The 26,712-nt window shown below is 45.1% G+C and overlaps 1 protein-coding gene across 1 annotated transcript in view; it reads right to left on the bottom strand.

Annotated features, from left to right (window-relative positions):
* gpc6a (glypican 6a) overlaps positions 1–26,712 on the bottom strand; it is a 172,250-nt gene that overhangs the window by 114,160 nt on the left and 31,378 nt on the right.

Below are 26,712 nucleotides of genomic sequence, written 5' to 3'. Positions count from 1 at the left end.
CCACAGCAGCATTGCTGTGAACAGCTCAGAACAACACTGTAATGTTGCACCGTGCTTTAACCCCAGCTGTGAGCTGCAGTGTGTTCTCTCAGACTGCACCACCCAGGCTCCCGGACCAACAGGGTGGGAGTCCAGGCACAACCACAGCAGACTTCACTAGGACAGCTGGACCTGCTTCCGCCTACAACCAGTGCAATGAGAATATAAAGATGGATCATGCTGTCAAACTGGAGCACCCTACATCACTAAAGCATGTGAACAAACACACAGTGACCCTAACCCTAACGGTGCTTGGGATGGAATCATTATTAGTTTGAGTCCACCTACTCCAACAGTACGTTTCTTCAGAGTGTGTGAAGCAGGAAGGGGCCGTGTGGTTGGGAGTGGAGGTCAGGGTTGTGCTTGCAGTGTGCTTGGAGTCTGACGAGTCTAATTGATCATGACTCTGCGATGTTCCTTCAGAGAATTATGCAATCGATATGTTCTTACACTGGTAATATGAGGACATTGAACACACTGCATCTCGTCTTTATGGACTGAAGAACAGGAGAGGGAAAGAGATATTACATCGATTCAGAGGGCCTTATTTTAACAATACAACCATATTAGGGCCTGACTCAAAATACCAGCTAATTCGTCAATGAGTACTAATGCATGTAAGAGGGGGAAAAGTTTTTGCTTTTGAAAATGAACAAACCTGATTGATCTGTGCATTACAGCAGCATTGATTTACATTTCGTTTTTATGCTCTAAAGTAACCTGTGAGTGCCGTACAGAGATGTAAGACTATACATTTGAAATGGTAAATATAGAAATCCGCTTTATCTACACATCAACTAGTCTATGAATGCAGTAACATATACTGGAATCAAACCTGTGTCTCTCACACGCACAAATGCATTTAACATGTAAATGTAATCTGAGAATTTTACATATCTTGCCACGGTAACTGGCATGTACATTTTAAATCTTACACAACAGGACTGCACATGAATGTATGAATGAATGATTTTTTTTCCTATGAAGAAATCACAAGATTGCTTGAACTTCTCTGCAGGACCAAATGGAGGGTATCAGGATCTGCTACACATGAGTCTCTGCACTCGGCTCAGACTGTGTTTCCTCATTACTAACTAACCTGAGTGAGATTGCCTTGATCATTTTTAAAGCTTAAAATAATTGACCTTGTGAAATTAATTACCTGTATTCCCTGCCGCCTCTTCCCACCCTGACTGAAAAGGAGGTGGAGTTATCTTTCATGCCTTCACCAGGTCCATTTTAAAGCAAGGTTTGCCCTCTTAAGGGAGGTGTGTGTGTGTGTGTGTGGTGGGGAGGGGCGTGTGTGTGTGTGTGTGTGTGTGTGTGTGTGTGTGTGTGTGTGTGTGTGTGTGTGTGTGTGTGTGTGTGTGTGTGTGTGTGTGTGTGTGTGTGTGTGTAAGGGGCTCGTTAACAGGACTGATCCATGTGTACTGGGTCTTCATTCCCATGTGTAGTAATGGGGGAGTGTGTGTGTGTGTGTGTGTGTGTGTGTGTAATGGGAGTGGACAAGAGCTAATTAGCACTTAGCAGCACTTCCTCACAGCGTATGTGTGTACGTCTGTACTTCTGTTCAGATCACACACAGCTCCAACTGCTTATTTATTGAACCATACAATGTGCTAACAAAATAGAGGGAGGTGGAGCTAATGTAATAGAGGGAGGTGGAGCTAATGTAATAGAGAGTAGGTGGAGCTAATGTAATAAAGGGAGGTGGAGCTAACCCCATGGAGAAAGGTGTAGTTGGGCTTTCAAAGCTGTCACTTCACCTTCACATGTGATTCAAAAGCATGTTTGCTCTTGGAACCCAGACCAGGAAAGTAGAGCAAAGCACACAATCATGACTTATGTCCCATTACTCATTTAGCTCTTTATTGTTTGCATTGTTGCTGTTGTGATCTCCATTGTTGACAGGAGGAAGACTAGGGTTAGGATTAGGTTTAGGATTAGGAGTGGAGTAGGATTAAGGGTAGGTGTTAGGGTTAGGTGTTAGTGTTAGCTTAGAGTTAGGGTCCTCTTTGTTTCTTCATTGTGCTTTAGTGAGATTTTCATTGCTATTGTCTCTTTTGGCTTGGTCACTGTAAGCAGCTGTAAAACTGCTTTGTAATGACAGCTGTTGTAAAAAGTGCTATATAAATAAATTTGACAGAGAGAGATGGAACTGACCCTAACAGAGAAGGGGAGCTAACATCAGAGGAAGGTAGCCTCAGTGCTTAGTGGTTATTAAGAAGCTGCTTGTACTGCTCAGTAGGCAGAGGTCTGTGCCACATCTATGTCTCATCTTGGTCTCACCTTTTCATTACAAAAGTTAAAGAAAAATGTGTGAGACAGAGTGTGAAAGCAGAGAAGAGTGTACCGTGTGTGTGTGTGTGTGTGTGTGTGTGTGTGTGTGTGTGTGTGTGTGTGAGGTGTGTGAGGTGTGTGAAGGGAATGAAGGTGTCTGGGTCTGACTCCAACACTCCCTGATCTGATTTTCCATTTTCCTTCCTTGGTTGTCAGCCTGAAACTCTTTCTTTTTTCTTTTTCTTTTGAAAGTAATTTCTGAAAGAACAGCATTTGTCCAGCAACCGTTGCTGTGTGTGTTTCTGGGGTCCTACCAGGGTCCTGACCGGAGCAGTCAGTGCAGCCCAAGAGTACAAACCAAGTGGAAAACCCTAACCCTAGGGCATGGGCTAACCCTAACCTGGCCTTAACCCTAACCCTAACCTTAGAGTTAGTCCTAACCCTAAACCCTAACCTAAGCTTAGCTCTCCATGATAATATTCACCACTGAGTGAGTCCTCCAGCCGTTTTCTCTGACCTTGGTGCCTCTCACATTCTGCTGTTCATGTTTCCTAATGAACGCAGTAGGTGCTTTTGAAATGACAGCGTCTCAAATGCATCAGGTATTGACACACACCACAGTGAGATCAAAGACAGGCCTAAAAAAAAAAAAAGCCAGTGTGTCAAGAGTGCCGTGGATGTAACACCCCCCCCTCCCCCCAGAGCTCTCAGAGGGGGAGTTCAAAGAAACCCTTTCAGCACATGGATTCTGACCGAGATGCTGCTTTGGGTCTGCCTTCTTTGATTGATCAGTGTGTTTATGGATAATAAACAGAAGCCTTCGTCTCTCTCCTCAGAGCGACGTCTGTCACCAGTGCAGTACTTCAAAGCATTTAAGAGTATAGTCAAACGGAAGGACCTTCCAAGGCTTTTACCACCAACATACTTGTACTGCTGCAGACACCGCAGTAACAGTAAACAACTATCGATTCTCAAACTTGCTGATCAAGTAAAAAGTTCACTAAAGACAGACAGATTAGCCACTAGCAGTCCCTAAATCCAGCAGGTCCAGAGACCCAGCAGGACCAGAGACATGGGCTATCTGGCATGGTAGCTGAGAAGAAATGAGCAGACAAAGATGGAGATAAATTCTGTTGATGAATGTGGCATGTGTATCTGACAGAAGGGCCACGATCTGCAGGTAATTCAGGAAACCTTGGCAACGGCAGCATCCGGCGGTGGAAGTGGTCCGGCGTTCAGGAGACTGAGTTGACATCTCAATTAAAACCCAGGCAAGGAGGGTCACCGTGGGCCGTGGAGCAGCTGCACACACTGCTGGTTACCGAGGGGAATAATTACGCTAACAGTCAGAATTGTGTGGCAGCTTAAGGTTTGGGAGTTCAGGATGCACTAGAGAGGCTAAATATCTCGTTATATCTTAGCTGTGCATTCCACGAAGAAACTCCACATCAGGTCTTGGGATCCTGGGCTTTTGTTATGATGCAGTGACGTCTCATCGGCTGTAACGAATCACTTCGTATTCTTCAGTGAAACACAACGCAACAATTACACAGGACATTTTCACATAATGGCCACACACACACTTATGCAGCTACAGGGGTCCATCAGTCACTGCGGAACGTCACACACACACACACACACACATGCTGCACGAGTCTTGCTTCACCCTCCAGAACACACTCGCAGCGCCCACTCTCATGGATCAGAGAAGATCGGAGCTGGTATGGAAAAACCACTGTCTGCAAATTCGCCTTCACTCAAGGATCAACCCTCTGGGGCATCCAGATGTTCACTTCTTGCCTCCACGCACTGACCAATCACGTCAGAGGCTTACACTGGGGCAAGCGTTACTGTAGCATGAGACTGGTGTGTGCATGGTGTAGGTTTCTTCTCCATTAACACAGCTTACTTGTATAATTAGCCACGTGACCCATGAGGTGTTGCTAGCTCCTCACAGCATCTGCTGAAGCAGGCGAGCTGTGTAGTTAGAAGGTCCTAACACAGGCAGCCGCAGGGACGTGGGGCAGATAAGGCACTGCTGTCTGGAACAGGTGCAATACATCACAGAACGGCTCAATCAGAGCGAAAGCAAAGAATTTAGGTGGCAGAATGGAGAAAAATGGACCTGATTCTTGATTTTTACTTTACTGTTGGATTATGATAAAACTTGGCCTTTGATGGGGCTTGTGTGTGATTGTGAATGTAAATACATGTGAATGAACTTGTATTTATATCTTTTTAATTATTCCAGAGAGATTTTTTGTAAATCACACATCATTGTCATGAAGGTGAACCCATCAGTCATGAAGATGAACCCATCAGTGATGTTCACCCACTAGATATCTAATATAATCTTTTATGTCATGAACAGTGATGTCAGTAACGCATTACTAAGTACTCTAATCTTACCACTTTTTTCGGTAACGAGTAATATAATGCGCTACTATTTCCAGTCTAGTAATCAGATTAAAGTTACTTATCCACGTAACTGTGCGTTACTATTTTTATTTTCCCTAGTAAAAATATATATATTTGCTTTCTTCTTGGCTCAGTTCTACTTTTGCGTCAGACCGTAGCGCTCGACTCTGCACGCGACCCTGTGAGAGCGCGAACACGTTTTACAAGTCATTTTTTGCAGTGTTCTCCGTAACGATATAGAATAAAGAAAAACCCCTCAAAAACAGGGGAAGGAACATTTACCTGAAGAATTTTAATGTTGCTTTGTGTTCCACGTTTGAAAAGTGCTGGAATTTTGACTAACGTAGCCTACTTTAAAATGCTTGAAATTGTAATGGTGTTTCGTTTCACAAGCCGTTTGACTGAACAGTTCACTTGTATTACGTTTAAAAATAAATGTACAAAAAATAATACCGCGCAGCTACACAAACGTAATGTCAGGAGATACTGTAGCGACTAATCCTCACGGTGAATTCCCGCACAGACACTTGGCCACTCAAGGTGTCTTAGCCCTTTAAGTGACACTAGGGGGGGGCGGAGCCTGTGCACGCTAGTGTTGCGTTATCAATAAAGTTTCCCTCCTCTGGATTTTTGGATTAAGCAGTTTGTGCCTCGGTAACCTGCTTCAATACATTGTTACTGTTAAAAATGCACTAAAAAATTTATTTTGCTGCTGAAACTACTAAAGTAACTTGTAATCTAACGTAGTTACTTTTAAAATCAAGTAATCAGTAACGTAACTAAGTTACTTTTAAAAGGAGTAATCAGTAATCAGTAATCAGATTACTTTTTCAAGGTAACTGTAACGTCAGGAAGAGACAGAGAGGGATCCTTATGCAAAAGCGCAGCGCTCTTTATTTGGCAGATAGATACAACCAGAGAATGCGAGATGTTAATGCATAAACGGAGTTGATCTAATGCCGTTTGTTGAGAGTGGTCTATCCGGTCCGGGGTCGTAACGGGAAGGCAGAGTCCGTACGGTACCTGAGGGCTAGGCAGAAGACGGGGTTGAGGGAACAGGCAGAGGTCGGTACACAGGAGAAACAGCAGGGTATGATGACGCAACATGGTTGGCAATACTTCGCGACGAGGTGTTGTGATGACGGTGTATATGAATGCCTGGAATGTGGGCGTGGTGATGAGGAACAGCTGAGTCCTTAATGGCTATCAGGTGACCTTCCTGACAGTAACTAAGCCATCACTGGTCATGAAGCCATCACCGGTCCATATCATGAAGCCACCGCCATAAGCAGCTATGCTGCATGTTAGTGAAACCATTTGTGTGCCTTCCCCTGCCCAACAGCTGCAAGGCCCAGAAACACAACACCAGCAACTGAACACCTTCAAAAAATCACCAGTGACTAAACACCTACAAGAAACCACCAGCAACTGAACAACTACAAGAAAGCACCAGTGACTGAATACCTACAACAAATCACCAGTGACTCAACACCTACAACAAACCACCACTGACTCAACACCAATGACTCCACATCATGCAAACACATGCAACACCACAGCTCAATGCCCATGACTCAATACCAATAAGTCAACACCAACCACTCAACATTACTCACACCACACAAGTAAATGCTGTGCAGATTCTTATTCTTGACAGAGTTAGGGTTAGAATTAGGGGTTAGGGATTAAGGTTTAGTGTTAGGGGTTAGGGGTTAAAGTTTAGTGTTAGGTGTTAGTTGATATTTACAGTGTTCCAGTGTTTTCTTCCTCAGAAATAAGAGCCAGGTTAGGTCTGTCCTTGCAGTGCACACTGCAGGGAACTCGACTCCAGCTTTTGTTGCTGTTTTAGACTGTTGTAATGCACAGTCTACTACCTAAAACCCTAACGACAACACTTCACCTTGTTCCACAGAGCACAGCAGCAGTAGGTGTCATTGCTGTGCTGTTTATGTATAAAACGAATGTACACACTATGTTGGAAAACCACAGAAAAAGAGAGACTAACTTTTCAAGGAGTGTTATGCATGTGCTATGTTTGTTGTGTATGCACCTGAGTGTTTGTGTATGCATGTGTGCTGTTTTTTGTGATGTTTGTGTGAATCGGTGGTCATATGAATACACAATTAACAGACATTTTCAGCCTCCAAACGTGAAATAGTAAAGAGGTCCACAGAGCAGACCATAGAGAGGTCCACAGAGCAGACCATAAACAGGTCCACAGAGCAGACCATAAAGAGGTCCACAGAGCAGACCATAGACAGGTCCACAGAGCAGACCATAGACAGGTCCACAGAGAAGAACATACCATGCACACTCCACCTGTCTCACTCTCCACAACACACACCACTTGTCTCTCCCCTCACCATGCAGACTACACCTGACTCCTTAGCCATCAAAAGAGGGTTGACGTCACTGGCTCTGTGTAAGTGAAATATTTGCATATATCAGGCATAAGGTATGTGTGTAAGACACGATTCCTTCAGTGGGCACAATTCCTCGCTGTTAAAAGCCTGCTGTAAAACCAAAATTCAATAAAAATCAGCCCTAACCCTAACCTAACTCTAACCCTATTCCTCAGGACAAATGTCTTGCTCAGCTTTACCAGCTGATAATGCAGCGCGTGGCTATAACAGACAGGCGGAGTGATGACAGACATGCGGGATGATGATGAATGATGAAGGCCTCGACGAATGTCCAGCACACGGCTGTGTGTCGCCTGCAGCTCCCACACCCTCACACAACTCATCGCGACCACATCTGCTGTGGTGTGTGTACGAGCAGGCATGCATGCTTCCTAACACAATTGTACAGCAGAATTTGCACCATAAATCACATTCTAACAAGATTTTTGGATCAATTAATTTTAGTCACTGCCTCTTGTGAGTCGATGGCTGCAAGCCTACAGCACTTTTATTTTTTCACAGCAATTTCATAGTAACATGCAGCATGTTAGCTCTTTTTGAAATATGAACAGAGTGCTGTAAGAAAAATATTCTTGGAAGCCGGACACTTACTGGGGCCTTATGTGGCGGTGTATTTTGGGACAGGAAGGAAGCACGTGCTGTTAAATGTGTGTCTGCGCTGGAGAGTAGGGGGAAATCTGTGGAAAACTACGGAAAACTGCATTAGTCCAGTGGGAGGGGCCGATCTGTGGACTGGACAGATGAAGTTTCTGAGCTCCTTGGAGTTGGTGTGGCTCTAGCACCCTGGACAGCGCCATCATTATTTTTGCTTTCGTAACCAGACTTAAGCATAGGCCGCATGATGTAAATGTTACAACATCCACTGGCTTTAGAAGCTCAGAAGCCAGAACCTTTTCGATTAGTGCTACTGTCCACGCTGCCACCAGGGCTGTAATTCAGGACATTACTGCACATGGTGCAGCACCTGCAGCCCAGTCAGTTGAACTGGGAGGAACTCCTGGACAGCTCCTGGCTGGCTCGCCAATCTCACTGAGCCACTGTGCGAATAATTTATTCCCCAAAAAAAACATCACTTGGTGTTCACAGCTGGCCTCAGCCTCAATGTCCTGCCCAACACGGTCACAACATCACAGCCCAACGCAGCGTCCTGCAAAACCCATCATCACATTAACCTGCTCCACATACAGCCGCATGCCAACCCAAGACTTCATTAATCACTAATAGCTCTGATGGAACTGGTGTCGCCAAACACTGACAGGTTATTTGTATGCAGCACACAAGAAGTTAATCGGTATCATAGCAGTATCAATTATACAGTTCACTCAGTTGAGGTTGGTTTGCCAAATGAATGAATGATTCAGACTACAGGCTCATTGACAGAAGAGCCAGCCAGGATTATAGATGGCTCCCATGTTTCAAACATGCGAACCCTCTGGCAAAACAATCGACAGCTCCGTGTTTCTATTCCGTCAGTGAAGAGTGCATCACTGCTCAGGTTAATGAGGCACAAGCACAAACGTAAGCATTCCCATCTTAACTAACCAACTCCAATGCCATACTGAATAATAATGAATGGCATAATATATTTCTAGTCCCATTTAGATAATATACTTGTTCCTTCATAAGTGCAAACTGTTTAAGAGGCCCTGTAGTGAATCTTCAGTGCATTCACCTTTTAAATAAAGGTTGTGTCGTGTCACACTGAACCAGACTATCGGGGGACTGGATAGGCTACTGAATCTTTATTAAATGGCAAAGTAAAACACGGCTGTCGATTGCGTGTGCTTCCATCTCACGAGCCGAACTGACATGCAGGAACATTACAGATCCAGTACAGCAGGAGACAAAAAGCTCAGCACATTAAATTAAAGCAGAAATAAGCTGCTTCTTTTCCCAGCAGACACATGAGATAGAAATGCAAAGTCAAAGCTGCTCTGGAGAGGAGGACAAGAGAGGGAGGGGGGAGGAGAGAGGGAGGGGTAGGAGAGAGTGAGGGGGAAGAGAGAGGGAGGGTGGAGGAGAGAGGGAGGGGGAAGAGAGAGGGAGGGTGGAGGAGAGAGAGAGGGTGGAGGAGAGAGTGAGGGGGGAGGAGAGACTGAGGGTAGAGGAGAGAGGGAGGGGGAGGAGAGAGTGAGGGGGAGGAGAGAGGGAGGGTAGAGGAGAGAGTGAGGGGGAGGAGAGAGGGAGGGGGAGGAGAGAAGGAGGGTGGAGGAGAGAGTGAGGGGGAGGAGAGAAGGAGGGGGAGGAGAGAAGGAGGGTGGAGGAGAGAAGGAGGGTGAAGGAGAGAGGGAGGGGGAGGAGAGAGGGAGGGGGAGGAGAAAAGGAGGGTGGAGGAGAGAGGGAGGGGGGAGAAGGTGCTTAGGAAAATGGTCTCAATTCCCCGTCGGCGTCCCTGTGACCCTCCGTCATTAGCGTGGGGTCGGGGGCGGGGTGAGGTGGGCGTCCAGTGATGAATGTTGAGGCTGGCTCCACCCACGCAGCAGCCCCACAAGAATAATGGCTAATTTCACCTCATTAAAACATAAAAAAAGGAAAAACCTCACAAATTCATTAGCGCTAAATGCAGCAGCCTGTGTCCCAGAGGAACAGGGGCGTGTTCAGTAGCACCCTGATCTGGAAACACACTTCACTCATCAACAAAAAACAAGTCAGAAATCAAAGTATTAAAGTTGAGAGGATCTATCCAGTAGGTAATTACGGATTAAATTACAGTGCCGGAAAGACGGATAAGATGTAAAGTGGGAAGCTTTGTCTGGGGTGGAGAAGAAATTCTGGATCCGATATCTGTTTTCAGAATTCTGTAAGCAGAATGGATTAATCCAAGTAAACCCCAACAGTCTGAATTTATACGATTCGTAAATATCATAAATTGATGTAATCCCCAATAGGAGATCCATGCATTAGCATGACTGGCTTCTGGTATAGTTTCTCATTTGCTTACATGTGACTAGTCCAGTCAGCAGAGACCCAGAGGCAGTGAACCATGCAGTAAGAGCCAATAACGTGACTGCAGAACGTTTCATCCGTTTCAGAGCCAAGCCAAAAGTCCTCAGCAATCGCACCCAAATGGAGAGGGAGACTTCCAACCACACAAAGAACAATCCCTGTCACAGAAATTTAAAAGGGCAGTCTAGCAATTTTATCACATTAATAGTTTCTGTCAGCCTTTATGATGCTAGTCACTAGGTCACCAGTTTCCATGCCTCAGTACCAGAGACTGATGCATCCCCACCAGTGAGTTGCCCATGTAAATACAGAGCTGCCATCCCTTGTCATCTCTCTCTTCACCCTTCTATCTTCATCCCTCCATCCCTTCCTTTTTCTCTCTTACACTTCTATCTGTTCTCTATTACTCTTGCTGGCAGCTCATCCTGCACCCAAGCACTTGAGGTCGAACTAGGCTCTCGAACTGGGATTAACACCTCTCAGACCCCCGTGGACCCCTCGAACCCCCCGGACCTCCCCGGACCCCCCAGACAGTGTTCAAAGGGCAATAAAGCAGTCAGGGTGAGATGGGACAAGCACCGTTAACATAAACAAATAAATAAACACATCAGCAGAGGTTACAGGGCAGCTGGCCTTCTTCTGAAGTGACGATACTCGGATAAAGATTTAAGGGCACCGCAGTGACACAATGTCCCTGCCAGGCAGTGTGTGGAAAGGCAAATAATACATAATACATCAGAATCGTAACTCAGCCTGGTAGAAGGAGGGGGAGGGGAGGGCATAGAACGGGAGGGGCCGAGTGCTGGGGGAGAGGGAAGGGGTGGGGATGGGAGGGGAGGGGCCGAATGCTGGGGGAGGGGTGGGAGGGGCCGAGTACTGGAGGGAGGGGGAGGGGTGGGGATGGGAGGGGAGGGGCCGAGAGCTGGGGGAGGGGGAGAGGGTGGGAGGGGCTGAGTACTGAAGGGAGGGGGAGGGGTGGGGATGGAAGGGGCCGAGTACTGAAGGGAGGGGGAGGGGTGGGGATGGAAGGGGCCGAGTACTGGAGGGAGGGGGAGGGGTGGGGATGGGAGGGGAGGGGCCGAATGCTGGGGGAGGGGTGGGAGGGGCCGAGTACTGGAGGGAGGGGGAGGGGTGGGGATGGGTGGGGCCGAGTACTGGAGGGAGGGGGAGGGGTGGGGATGGGAGGGGCCGAGAGCTGGGGGAGGGGGAGAGGGTGGGAGGGGCTGAGTACTGAAGGGAGGGGGAGGGGTGGGGATGGAAGGGGCCGAGTACTGAAGGGAGGGGGAGGGGTGGGGATGGAAGGGGCCGAGTACTGGAGGGAGGGGGAGGGGTGGGGATGGGAGGGGCCGAGTGCTGGAGGGAGGGGGAGGGGTGGGGATGGAAGGGGCCGAGTGCTGGAGGGAGGGGGAGGGGAAGAGTGTAAAAGAGCATCACTAAACAGACGCCCCCAGTCTTCTAACACACCTCTATTTTGTGTGGTTGTAATGTTGTGTGACATGCGGTTGTAAACTTGCATGACGTGTGGTTGTAATGTTGTGTGACGTGTGGTTGTAATGTTGCGTGATGTGTAGTTGTAATGTTGAGTGACGTGTGGTTGTAATGTTGCATGAAGTGTGGTTGTAATGTTGAGTGACGTGTGGTTGTAATGTTGCATGATGTGTGGTTGTAATGTTGTGTGACGTGTGATTGTAATGTTGCGTGATGTGTAGTTGTAATGTTGTGTGACGTGTGGTTGTAATGTTGCGTGATGTGTAGTTGTAATGTTGAGTGACGTGTGATTGTAATGTTGCATGAAGTGTGGTTGTAATGTTGCGTGAAGTGTGGTTGTAATGTTGCATGATGTGTGGTTGTAATGTTGTGTGATGTGTGGTTGTAATGTTGTGTGATGTGTGGTTGTAATGTTGCGTGATGTGTAGTTGTAATGTTGCGTGATGTGTAGTTGTAATGTTGTGTGACGTGTGATTGTAATGTTGCGTGATGTGTAGTTGTAATGTTGTGTGACGTGTGGTTGTAATGTTGCGTGATGTGTAGTTGTAATGTTGTGTGACGTGTGATTGTAATGTTGCGTGAAGTGTGGTTGTAATGTTGTGTGACGTGTGATTGTAATGTTGCGTGATGTGTAGTTGTAATGTTGTGTGATGTGTGGTTGTAATGTTGTGTGACGTGTGGTTGTAATGTTGCATGATGTGTGGTTTTAATGTTGTGTGACGTGTGGTTGTAATGTTGCATGATGTGTGGTTGTAATGTTGCGTGATTTGTGGTTGTAATGTTGTGTGACGTGTGATTGTAATGTTGCGTGAAGTGTGGTTGTAATGTTGTGTGACGTGTGGTTGTAATGTTGTGTGACGTATGGTTGTAATGTTGCGTGATGTGTGGTTGTAATCAAGCCCGTTGACAGTCTTGCTAGGGCCCGGGACAAGAAAGTTTCATTTTAGCCATTGAGCTTATTTTGAGTACAGAATTTTATATTAATGAAAGATTTCAAGATTATTTAAAACATATAGACTTTAAATAAAAAATAAATTGCTGGGCTCTTTGATGGGCCCCCCTGGTCCTGGGGTCCAGGACAACAGACCCGGTTGTCCCCCCCGTCGACAGGGCTGGTTGTAATGATGTGTGACGTGTGGTTGCAATGTTGCGTGATGTGTAGTTGTAATGTTGTGTGACGTGTGGTTGTAATGTTGCGTGACGTGTTGTTGTAATGTTGTGTGACGTGTGGTTGTAATGTTACGTGACGTGTGGTTGTAATGTGTGATGTGTGGTTGTAATGTTGTGTGACGTGTGGGTGTAATGTTGCGTGACGTGTGGGTGTAATGTTGCATGACATGTGGTTGTAACGTCCTGTGACTTGTGGGTGTAATGTTGTGTGATGTGTAATTGTAATGTTGCATAATATGTGGTTGTAGCATCATGGATTCTTACTGTTATACCCCTTCCTGCACTTAACTGCCCTTCTGTTCTAGCGTACTGCTGCCCTGCTGGTGCAAAAAGGTCTAAAACAAACACAGACAGCCTGAAATGATTCCAGCTACGATAAAGTTACCACATTCACCCCCCAGGATTAGGGAATGGATTAAAGTTAGGATTAAGGCTAGGGTAGGGTTAAGACTAAGGTTAGTATTAAGAGTAAATTAGGATTCGGATTAAGGCTATAAACACAGCTAAAGCCTTAAAATCCTAAATCCCTAAAACTTTGACCTGACCCATAATCTCCTCTCTGTCCTTACTACTGATTATGCCTTTACCTGGAGCATGTTTCCTGTGCCTCAGAGAGCATCTGTTGCATCTGGACACAGTGAGCGTGTCAGGGCACACTGCTCTGATGTTTACAGCATTGCTGAGGTCCGGCAACGTTGGGTTTCAGTCTGACCAGATCCTTCCGTAATTTCGGAGCACAGCATTCCAGACTCCAGGAAATGGCAAAGCACTAGTTTAGGTGGATATAAAAATCTGAAGTGCTCAACAAAGCCAAAGCAAGCACGGTGAGTTTGGTGGGCCCCCTGGTAGCTGCGTATTAACATTTAAGATGCATCAGCCATCTGCCAGTGATCTGTACACAGTCACCAGGCAGGAAGGCAGGCATACATTAACCACTCTGACTCAGAGTTGACATATACCGCCAATCAACACATCCTCACAGCTACTCTACGGCTTTATATGCTAATGAGGTTCCAGCTCTTAAAATGCTATTGATTAAAATAAATATGTGATTTGGGTACTAATGCATTATCTTATCATTGCCTTATGACATTTGATGAGATGACATTAAACTGCTAAAATGGCTGTTAACTTTTTGAATTTATTTGTTTACTTATTTAACATCTAATAATTGATGATAATTGCTTCATCAGCTGCAAGGTTGAGGCTACTTGTGTACCCATGTGTATATGTGCTGAGTATTTTACAATAGCCTTAAATACATCTCAGCCAACCAGACTTTAGACATTATAATAACCCCTCCTTCCCCCTGTACATCCTCCCTAATGAGATTTAAATCCTTAAAGATGTGGCTTTGAATCTTTACCCCAAGCACTCCAGTGATAGGAAAGATTCACTCACCTCTGGTTTTAATCCAGAAGATTACAGAAGATTAAGCTGAGGGTCAGGATTTGTGTCTGAGACTACCAAAGCCTGATCAACTGGCAAAGTGTTGCTTCACTCTCCTGTGTTTTCCCCTCAGACACCATGGCAACTCAGAGCCAAGTCAGAAGTAAATAAACCCCTCTGAGACTCTCGACGCTAGGAGACCTGTACCCCACTCTTACCTGGGAAGAAGATGAAATTCAATTAGCACTTAAGTTCTCTTCTGCGGAGAGGCCCAGGGGTTTCTGGGTAGGAGATGCCAGTAAAACATTCACATGTCATTTGTGTGATTCAGTATGAGTAGGTTTCAGTATTCAGATTTAGCATTCAGGATCTAATCTGAAGGGTATTGAGAAGTAGAACTTTTTCTAGATTTTTCTGGATCAAATATAATGATATCTGGGGTGTTTTTTTTTGTATTGTGCTCTCAATATCATATATCGTCAGGATTTGGTGAGATATATCAGTGATCTGTCAAGGTTTGGTGAGACATATCAGTAATCTGTCAAGGTTTGATGAGATGTTTCTGTAACATGTCAGTATTTGGTGAGCATCGTGTCCTTCCCAGCATGCCGCATGTCTAATAGAACTCAGGTTTTCACTATAATTAGCTTCATCCCTGTCTGAATAATTATGTCTTGTCAAATACCCTCCTATGTATCTCACCATTTTGAGTAGCTACCATTCTTAGAGGCTGAACAGAGCCCAGTAGCTGTCCGACCTCAGTTGAAGCTGCGCGCTGAAACATTTATGGCTTCCCCCGGCGCACAATCGCTGATCGCTTTCGTTCTGTGTGATGTCTTTTCTCCAGGTCCTGTCAGTCTCAAACTCTAAAACAACTTCAAAAACACATATTGCACCGTCTCTTATCTAACCCAAACTGAGCTGACTTTTACATCTGCTCTCAAAACTTTCAGAGGTGAAAAAACTGTTTTCTTCACGAGAAGACAAGCTTCCTCTAAAGAGGCCAGCACTCACTGCGCTTTAATGTGCATGGTGAGTAATGTGGTGAGCAATGTGGTGAGTAAGGTGATGTGTAATGTGAGAAATGTGATGAGTAATGTAAGGTGATAAGCAAGGTGACGAGTAATGTGATGAGTTATGTGGTGAGTAATGTGGTGAGTAAGGTGATAAATGTAAATGTAAATGTAAATGTGCCATATTTTGTCAATTGTGATTTTTACACCGCAATCGAAATTTGTCCTCCGCTTTTAACCCATCTGTGCAGTCAGAACACACACACACACACACTAGTGATTACTAGGGGGCTGTGGTGCACATGTGCCCAGAGCGGTGGGCAGCCCTAGCCCGGCACCCGGGGAGCAGTTGGGGTTAGGTGCCTTGCTCAAGGGCACCTCAGTCATGGCCTCAGGTCTGGGAATTGAACCCACGACCCTCCGGTCACAAGACCAGTTTCCTACCAGCAGGCCATGACTGCCCAAACAAGGCAATGCATAATGTGGTGAGTAATGTGATGAGAATTGTGGTGAGTAATATGATGAGTATTATGGTGAGCAATGTGATGAGTAATCTGATGAGCATTTTGGTAAGTAATGCGATGTGTAATGTGGTCGGTAGTGTGATGAGTATTGTGGTAAGTAGTTTGATAGGTATTGTGGTGAAGAAGCTACACAGGCACAGCACACTGGCATCCCCACTAGCCCAGTTCAAACCAGTTCAAACCAGTTCAAACCAGGACTGATATTTGCAAGTGAAACAGGTGCTATGAATTCCATGGAATGTGTGGATACAATCTGATTGATTCTGAAGGCACAGAGAAGGGTGAAACGGTACAGTGTGTGTGTGTGTGTGTGTGTGTGTGTGTGTGTGTGTGTGTGTGTGTGTGTGTGTGAGGAACGGAAATGGAGCGAATCACAGCTCCGGAGCCATCTCTGCCACTACCACGGCAACCCAAGGAGGCAGCTGAAATAAATAAATGAAAAGTGATGAAATAAAATTGCAAGTGGATGTTGGCGGAGTGCATACAGGACCAGAGTGTGAACCCCTCCAGCCCTCCATCCCCAGACCCCCCCAACGTCCATCTGCCAACTGAAGAGAGAGCAAGAGAGAGAGAGGAGAGGGGGGGAGAGACAGAAAGAGGAGAGAGAGAGAGAGAGAAAGAGAGAGAGGGAGAGAGAGGGAAAAGAGTGGAGAGATTTAGAGAGGGAGAGATAGAGAGAGGAATAGATAGAGAGAGGGAGGGCGGTGAGTGAACTCTCTCTTTGAGACTAGTCTGATCTGCTATTACCCAGAGTGCCTGGCTGACGGAAGCTGCTGCCCCGACCAGCAGGTGGGACCATACAGGCGGTCTCCGTGGAGACCAGCCGACCCTCCCTGCAGACTCTTTAGCTGACACTGCTCCATCACAACAGTGTTTACTTATTCATGGTAGCTTCCAGGAAGAAGCTCTGGGTTTGGGGTTTCAGGGAAGATGAAAATCTGTCATGCCGCTGACCGACAATGACAAACAGCAGTGCAGCGAGGATACGCGTACAGTCTGATACACGCTCCACCCACTCCACCCGCCTGGATACTCCCTGCTGAGGGGACACTGCCTCAAAGGACACAGCAGGGGGCGCTATGGAAGTTCATCCACATGGAACCCCTGATACCTTCTTATCTAATATATTATCACAATGTACTGAGCTATTATTTAGCTAATTTATATCTCGGCATTTATTTTCTACTCTTGTTTCTCTGAGGGTCAGGGTAAGGGTCAGGGTAAAGGTCAGGGTAAGGGTCAGGGTTTATTTTGCCACTGTTGCCTTTGACTTGTTCACTACAGGTCTTGGTCCTGTGAAGCTGTTTTCAATCAAAGTTCTTTTTAAAATTAAATTAAAATAAATTGAATTAAATTGTTGTTGCTGGTGGTGCCACTATGTCTGGCCAGGTCGGTTTACAAGTTGATGAACATTTATGAATTTGTGTTAATTGATTTTATGTTTGAGTTGTGATTTATGACAATATTACAATGCTTCTCACCATTGTGAATATTTGAATATTGATATATATATATATATATATACACTCACCGGCCACTTTATTAGGTACACCTGTCCAACTGCTCATTAACGTAAATGTCGAATCAGCTAATGACATGGCAGCAACTCAATGCATTTAGGAATGTAGACATGACCAAGACTATCTGCTGCAGATCCAGCCGAGCATCAGAATAGAAGAAAGGTGATTTAAGTGACTTTGAACATAGCATGGTTTTTGGTGCCAGACGGGCTGGTTTGAGTATTTCAAAAACTGCTGATCTACTGGGATTTTCACACACAATCATCTCTAGGGTTTACAGAGAATGGTCCGAAAAAGACAAAATATCCAGTGAGCGGCAGTTCTGTGGGTGCAAATGCCTTGTTGATGCTAGAGGTCAGAAGAGAATGGCCAGATTGGTTTGAGCTGATAAAATGGCAACAGTAACTCCAATAACCAGTCGTTACAACCGAGGCATGCAGAAGAGCATCTCTGAATGCATAACATGTCGAACCTTGAGGCAGGCAGACTACAGCAGCAGAAGACCACACTGTGTACCACTCCTGTCAGAGTCTACAATTCACACAGGCTCACCAAAATTGGACAACAGAAGATTGGAAAAACGTTGCCTGGTCTGATGAGTCTTGATTTCTGCTGTGACACACTATATATACTGTATAGAATCCAGCAGATCAGATTGTTGAGGAGGTTGAAGAGATCTGCATGGCAACCCTACACGTTCTTTGGATAAAATAATAGATGTGTTCAGCAGTGCCAGGGCAGCTTATTCTTGAAGAATGTATTATTATATATTTCCAGCAGCTCGTATCCCAGCAGTAGGATTATGGGTAGAGGAACGCCATATTGTTTTATGATATTTGCACAACAGATCTTTAGTGAAACTCTGACAAATAACAAGGACACTGTCATACTGACACAAGGTGGCGAGTGTAATCTGTTGACGGGGGGTGGCGCACGTAACTTGTTGAGCGGGGGGGGGGGGGGCGAACGTAAAATGTTACCAGAGGGGTTTAAAATGGACACAGCGAGAAAAAAAAAACAGATTTAAAGTGTGCAGAAACAGTCTGAATCGTGGTTTTAACTAACGTAATTTTTTCCGGGACTGAATATTAAAAAGAAGAAAAACCGGGACAAACCGGGACAGCCCGGGAAAACCGGGACAGGCACGTGAAAACCGGGACAGCCCGGGAAAACCGGGACAGGCACGTGAAAACCGGGACAGTCACGGGAAAACCGGGACAGGTGGCAACACTATCACCCATGTATGTGAGCTAACTGTGTTCTCCATGCTAACTGTGTTTACCACACTAACTGTGTTCTCTACGTTAACTGCTGTAACATGTCGCCCCGCCCCCTGTCAATCATCGCTTGTTTTCCATTTGTTTCTGTGCTTTTCTATTCCCTTGTGTTCCTTGTCTCGGCCCAGCCCTTTGTTTCTGTCATGTTTCACCTGTGTCTCATCCAGGCCCGTTGACAGTCTTGCTGGGGCCCGGGACAAGAAAGATTCATGTACCCCCCCCGCGCGAGGGTTCGCGCGAAAATGACGTAATCGCAGTGGCTCCGCCCGTGCGCGAGGGCCTCGCGCGCTGTCGTTTCGCGAGGTCGTACACCTCTCGAATTTTGTAACTTCGCGCGCGCCGCGCTTCAGCGCAATGAACAGTCATGTTTGCAGGGTTCATACACCTTTATAAGGTGGAATTAAAGCACGTGTACGTCACTTTAAAGGTCCATTTCAATATTTTCCAGCACGTTAAACTTAATTAAGTTAAATATTTATACATATACTCGAAATGATTCGAAATAATTCGCTTTTTATCACATTATTTAATGGTTGTTTATTTTCAAAACGCCCAATCTTAACGTCTTCACGAGAACTGTTCAGTCAGACAGCTATTTGTTGTGAAACGAAGTAGTTACAATTTCAAGCATTTTCAAGTACTTTACCCTAAATTCCAGCACTTTTCAAACCTGGAACACAATGCAACTTTAAAATTCGTCAGGTAAATGTTTTTCCTTTCTTTTCTGCGCTCCAGATTTCTGTATTTACTTTAACTATCCACCACTGTATTTCCCGCTGTTGGGCCGATACCGGCCGGCTACGGTCGGTGCTGGATCAAACCATTTTCCAGTGGGAGGCGGGGGTGTATGCACTTAATGGAAATATGCAGATAGGTAAAAAACATATATATTTGAGCCATTGAGCTTATTATGAGTACATAATGTTATATTAATGAAAGATTTAAAGATTATTTAAAAATTATAGACTTTAAATAAAAAATAAATTGCTGGGCTCTTTGATGGGGCCCCCCTGGCCCTAGGGCCTGGGACAACAGACCCGGTTGTCCCCCCCTGTCGACGGGGCTGGTCTCATCCCCACACTCGTTTGTCATGTATTTAAACCCTTCGTTTCACCACAGTCTTTGTTTGTTTCACGACTCCCTGTGTTTTCCCGCTAGCCGCGATTCCTTTGCCTACGTCCGTCACTGAGCTTCTGGTTTGTTCTTTCCTTCCCTGTCATCGTTCTCCTGAGTTGTGTCTGGTTCCTCAAACCCTTGTTTTTGCCCTTGTCTATGTGTTGAGTTTCCTCATGTCGTACTTGGTAGTTACATTATTGTGTTCACTTACATTGTGTGTTTCTCTCTTATTTCGTTTAAGATTGTGTTCATTTGCTCCTGTCTTTTGGTCCTCCCTCATGCTCTTCCTGTTAATCCCTAGTTGCTTGTATGTCTATTGTTCTCTTCAAGTTCGTTTAGGTTGAGTTTATCAGCTCCTGCCTGTTTGTTCTCTCTAGCGTTGTTCCAGTTCATTCTTATCTCCGCCTATGCCTGTGTTGTTTAGTCCGTCCTCTGTCATCTTGTATTTTATGTCTTTCTAGGTGTTGGTTTGTTTTAGAGTATGTTTCTTTATTCTTTGTAATGCCTCGTCGGTCTTGCCAGCGTGTCCCTAGTCTGTTGATTGGTTGCGTGACCCCCGATGATATAGTCCCTTGTGTGATCAATAAATACCTGATCTCTCCACACTTGTGTCTGCCTCCCACAACGTTAGAACTGTGTTCTCCACACTGTGTTCTCCACACTGTGTTCCCCACGCCCTGATGGAATTTTCCAGTTGCAAAACAAAATCATTGCTTTGAGAAAAATGAGTGAATCACATTTTCAGTTTCCACTGTCTAGAATGTGGAATGGAGCAAGGCATCACAAAGTGTGTGCGTGTGTGTGTATGTGTGCGCATGTGTGTGTGTGTCTGTGTGTGTTCATACATTTCCCTGTGCATGTCTTTTTTCCCAAAAAAGAGAAGTTGTGTTGGATTTAGGATTACAATATTACAAACAGCCCTTTGACCCTGAAAAGCTGTGGTGTGGGGCAGAAATATTCAGAAACAGGAGCAAAAATGTGAAAACGAATCACAGCAAGCAGTGCGCAAATCTCATTTCACAAAACCGGCCTTTGTGCAAAGGGACCCACTGGCTTCCAACTGATGTGCTGTTGCTAGGGGAAGTGCTGCGTGCCGTTGCTAGGGGGGGACGTATGGACCAAGTGCACCAGTATCAGTGTTGGGTGAAGAAACCCTGCTTATAAAACACTTTTCTCTTAGCCTAATTGGACATGTTGCTGTGCAGAAAAAAACATAAAGACACATCTTCAGTACTGCTTCTGGTATCAAAGATGGGCTTTGAGCAAATGGAAAATAGGTTAAAACAGAGAGAGTGCCAAAGTTGAGAAATATGTGAGAAATAGGTGAGAAATCTGTGAGAAATAGATGAGAATTCCAAAGGGGGTATTGGTGCTCAGAGACTAGCGGCTGTCCCGGTGTGACTTTATCATTGATCACCAATCTGTCATTAATTGTGGGGATGTGTTGTATCTGGATGTCTCTGCTTACTGTATGCCAGGCATCTGCTGGATAGTGTCCAGGAACAGAAAGGGTTCCTTTCTGCACCACCTGCATGGACCATGGCTGATTTTAAGTTTCAATAAACTGGCTCTGTGTGAAATCACATACTTCCATACTACACAGCAGAGGTGGGGACTCGAGTCACATGACTTGGACTCGAGTCAGACTCGAGTCATTAATATTAAGACTTTTGACTTGACTTGAAAAAATATTCAGAGACTTAGACTTGACTTGGACTTTTACACCAATAACTTGGGACTTGAATTGGACTTGAACCTGTTTACTTGCAAAGACTTGATTTTTTAACCCCAAATCTAAATTTTAAAACGCATATTAATATTTATAAAGTGTGCCCCATTAATTTCATTTCCGTCCTTCTGATGCAGACCGGTCCTCTGCTTTTCCACACTCTGTACGTGTGTGTGTGCATGAGCTGCAGCACAACCAATCAAATGGGGGGTTGGCGAACGTAAATTTTTACCGGGCGGGGTGTAAAATGGACACAAATTAAGTATTATATCGCGATCGATCGATCGCCAGTGGTTGGTGCCAGAGCGAACTAGTAACTCATTGAATCATAGATGTGGATCAGAGGTAAATAAACTAGATTTTTTTCCGGCGTGAGAAATCGGATGTGTGGCGTGAGAGCGTGTGAAGACGGTCAAATGTGTGTGTCTCACGCTCAATGCGTGAGGGTTGGCAACCCTGGGTTCTGTATCTGAACTCAGGGAAGAGAGCCTCTCTCTGTCACCATCATAATATCCAGTTCTATCTCAGCATGGATTGTGTATTTGAAGACATCTACGTCGAGAAAAATATATATTGACAAAAGTGGAGCGAGTTTTCAGCTATGGGGACATCATTCATCGTGCACAAATGACATACAGACTTTTGGCCAGCAAATGCAATGCAGAATAGTTTACTGAAATGTCTAAAGTTGCAGATTCCTGTTAATTGTTCAGTTCTTATATTTGTTTGTCTTGTGTCACTCACACATGTTCTCCAAGAAACCAGATAAGAGAAAAGAGGGAAAATGCTGTTATGGTTCTTTGTATTGTACTGTGAAAATATCAGCACTTTTTATTTGAACATGGAGTTCTACTTATGACTTTTTCACAGAATATTTATTTCTGGAAAATTGTAGTTTAAAGTATGAATATTTTTGCAGCTAAGTTTAACAAATTGAACTGTGCAATAAAGAGGTGTAATTTTAATTTTTTTTATACTTCGTGTTTTCAGTTGCACATGTTTTATCAAGATTTGAGGAGAATACAGATTTAAAAAAGAACGCATGTCTATTATTTACATTTAAAATATACCTGCAACATTGGTAAAAAAAAAAAAAAAGACTCGAAAGGACTTGAAATTCCAAGTTTCAGACTTGGGACTTGACTTGACTGTTGCCTGTCTTGACTCGAGACTTGACTTGACTTGAGTGACTTTGCTTGAGACTTGACTCGGGACTTGAGGTATAAAGACTTGGACTTACTTGAGACTTGCAAAACACTGACTTGGTCCCACCTCTGCTACACAGTATGCAAAGTATGTACGAATGAGTAGTGTGCCCAAATATGTGGAATTTATTAAACAGCATCGGGAGACATTTTGAAGTATGTGACCGCAGCACACTGTTCCATGGTCCTCCTGGAGCAGCACAGATGCTGGAAGCTGAAAACATTGCAGAAGGCTGGGAGTCATCTATTACCAAGCAGACAAGAGTGAGACACACAGACACGAGAGTGAGACACATGAGTGAGACACAACCTGAAAAATAGACAAATGACAAATGTCACGGTTATGTACAACCCCAAGTAATGAGTTGTTGTTATCATGTTAACAATTTTTGTGAACTAAGTGTGCTCTCAGGCCTTTTAATTTGTCTCAGTGAACCAAGTTGAACATGTTCACCATACAGTTTGAAAGTCATGGGACATTTATTTGTAACGGTGAAGTCATACGATGCTGGTAAGATGGCAGACGTAGGGTCTGTGTAGAGAATGCTCACATACTGATAGAGCCTGCAGCTTTCCCGGCGGAGCAGTGCATACTGACTCCAATCTAGTGTGTTCTGTTTTAATATGCCATTTTAGACGCATCCATAGTGTCCCTGAACCAGTTTAAAACTATGCTGAAATCTACTGAGTCCATGCTGTCTATGTGGAATTGTTTTAACTGATTATTTTAAAATATGTTAGTCTCATTGCTGAAAGTCTTTCTTGTTGCTATTCTTGGCCAGGTCTCCCTTGTAAAAGATTTTTTTTTTTATCTCAGTGGGACTAACCTGGTTAAATAAAGGTTAATATAATAATAATAATAATAATAATAATAATAATAATAATAATAATAATAAGAGCAAGAGATTTGAAAGAGAGACAGAGAGAGCAAGAGATTTGAGAGAGAAGGACAGAGATTTGAGAGAGAGACAGAGATTTGAGAGAGAAAAATCTTAGACTTTCAGAGACTCCACCTGGTGTCTGGCCGAGCTGAGAGAAGAACTCTAATGATGTTTACCATTAGCACTAGGTTTGAGATGCTGCCATCTGTGCAACTCCCTGTGAGAGTTGGGGTGTCGGTCCCCACAAGGCTGATCCATGAGGCGGATCTGGTGAGGGACAATTTCCCTGGCTGGATTGAGGTCCTGGTTTAGGTTCAGAAATTCACGGTCCAAGTACAACCTCTACACAGCTCAGTGGAGAACAGCTTCACCCTCTACACAGCTCAGTGGAGAACAGCTACACCTTCCACACAGCTCAGTGGAGAACAGCTACACCTTCCACACAGCTCAGTGGAGAACAGCTACACCCTCTACACAGCTCAGTGGAGAACAGCTACACACTATACACAGCTCAGTGGAGAACAGCTTTACCCTCTACACAGCTCAGTGGAGAACAGCTACACCTTCCACACAGCTCAGTGGAGAACAGCTACACACTCCACACAGCTCAGAACAGAGAACAGCTACACCTTCCACACAGCTCAGTGGAGAACAGCTACACACTCCACACAGCTCAGAACAGAGAACAGCTACACCCTCTACACAGCTCAGTGGAGAACAGCTACACACTATACACAGCTCAGTGGAGAACAGCTTTACCCTCTACACAGCTCAGTGGAAAACAGCTACACCTTCTACACAGCTCAGTAGAGAACAGCTACACCTTTCACACAGCTCAGTAGAGAACAGCTACACCTTCCACACAGCTCAGTAGAGAACAGCTTTACCCTCTACACAGCTCAGTGGAGAACAGCTTTACCCTCTACACAGCTCAGTGGAAAACAGCTACACCTTTCACACAGCTCAGTGGAGAACAGCTTCACCCTCTACACAGCTCAGTAGAGAACAGCTACACCCTCTACACAGCTCAGTGGAGAACAGCTACACCCTCTACACAGCTCAGTGGAGAACAGCTACACACTATACACAGCTCAGTGGAGAACAGCTTTACCCTCTACACAGCTCAGTGGAAAACAGCTACACCTTCTACACAGCTCAGTAGAGAACAGCTACACCTTTCACACAGCTCAGTAGAGAACAGCTACACCTTCCACACAGCTCAGTAGAGAACAGCTTTACCCTCTACACAGCTCAGTGGAGAACAGCTTTACCCTCTACACAGCTCAGTGGAAAACAGCTACACCTTTCACACAGCTCAGTGGAGAACAGCTTCACCCTCTACACAGCTCAGTGGAGAACAGCTACACCCTCTACACAGCTCAGTGGAGAACAGCTACACCTTCCACACAGCTCAGTGGAGAACAGCTACACCTTCCACACAGCTCAGTGGAGAACAGCTACACCTTCCACACAGCTCAGTGGAGATTAGCTTTACCTTCCACACAGCTCAGTGGAGAACAGCTACACCCTCTACACAGCTCAGATGAGAACAGCTTCGCCCTCTACACAGCTCAGTGGAGAACAGCTACACCTTCCACACAGCTCAGTGGAGAACAGCTACATCCTTTACACAGCTCAGTGGAGAACAGCTTCACCCTCTACACAGCTCAGTGGAGAACAGCTACACCTTCCACACAGCTCTCACTACACAGTCCAGTAGGAACAAGCTCACTCTTCTCTATGTGTACCTCTCAGATTATAGTGATGCAAAACAAGATAGAAGTACGAATTCCAGCATCTATAGTAACTAATCTAAAACCATAATAACTAATCTAAAATCATAGTAACTAATCAAACCCGTAGTAACTAATCTAAACCCATAGTAACTAATCTAAACCTGGAGTAACTAAAGTAAACTAATCTAAACTCATAGTAACTCGTGCATACCACGCTGCATAATGCTGCACTAATCCCCTGTTTAATTAATTAAACATAATCACCTGGTTTCAAAATGCTTGACTGGTTTGTTTTTATGTAAATCCATAGTAACTAATATGTACACACAGTAACTAATCTAAACTCCAACTTCTGATTCACTGCCTGCATTGTGCTCTTCTCCAACAAATACCCATAATCCTCTTGGAGATGGTTTTACAATGTCACGTGGAGAGAAAAGATAATCAATGATTCTAGAGATTAAAGAAACAATTCTTCTTTGTTGTATAAAAATGCATCGTTGATTACATGTCGATTAAGAGTTCAGATAACAGCCAAGCCAAAGGCACCTGCAGATGGTTCTTCCTGTAAAGTTGTGGCATCCATCTCACCAGTGGTGGTGTTGTGTGTGTGTGTGTGTGTGTGTGTGTGTGTGGGGGGGGGGGGGGGGGGGGGGTGGGGGGGGGGGGGAGCAGGAGCAGCCGAGACTGAGATTAAAAAGTGAGTTATTCAGAACCCCGTCCGCTGTGACACAGGCACAGCCCTCACAGGCACCGCCCTCACAGGGCGGGAAAAAGGCGGAGGGGATTTTTCAGCCCATGAAGGCAAGCAGCATCAGCCCAGCAGGCGGTTCCCCCACGGTGTCATCAATCCTGGGAGAGATTTCTCCCCATCCCTAACAACTGAGCTTAGGAGACTCAGCTCCCCCGCGCCGGGAAAAGTGGCCGCATTTATCTAATGCCCAAAACGCATATTACTCATCTCCAGCCCGTGGGGAGAGGGGCCGGGGCGGCAAGGCTGTGGCATCATGAAGTGATTCCCATGAGAGAGGGAAGAATAAAGTGTAAAAGAATTGAGAGGAATTCTAATGCCCAAGAATGACACACTGCATCGTAAGAAAAGTGACAACCTAGGGCAGGAAATATGAGTATTACATGCCTTTATATGAAGTCTAATGTGCATCTGTTACCACATCTTGGGTGTTATATAACTTTGGCATTTTGCATTTCTGATGCATTCAATCATTCTAAGTCATACAGTGCATTATGAACGTTGTGTTTAAGTATTTTGATATAATGTGTTTTATCGTGCCCACCTCTAGCAGCCACTACGAGAGAGAACATAGCCCACATGGCCTCGCCAACGCCAGCCTTCATCTGAACAGCTGCAGTGAAAAAGGCTCAGCCTGAACATGCAGCAGTCACCTATTCCACACACAGCCAGTGCTACTGGGACCTGTGTAGGAATACATACAGACCAAGGCTTGGGGTTGGTGTTAGACAGGGCGGTTGATTTTTGTAGTTGGGGTTTGGTGTTGGGGTTAGACAGGGCGGTTGATTTTGTAGTTTGGGTTTAGTG

This window comes from Brachyhypopomus gauderio, chromosome 12, assembly GCF_052324685.1.
Source record: "Brachyhypopomus gauderio isolate BG-103 chromosome 12, BGAUD_0.2, whole genome shotgun sequence".
NCBI lineage: Eukaryota > Metazoa > Chordata > Actinopteri > Gymnotiformes > Hypopomidae > Brachyhypopomus > Brachyhypopomus gauderio.
Note: the sequence above shows the minus strand (reverse complement) of the source record. Positions and strands in the feature narration are given on the sequence as shown.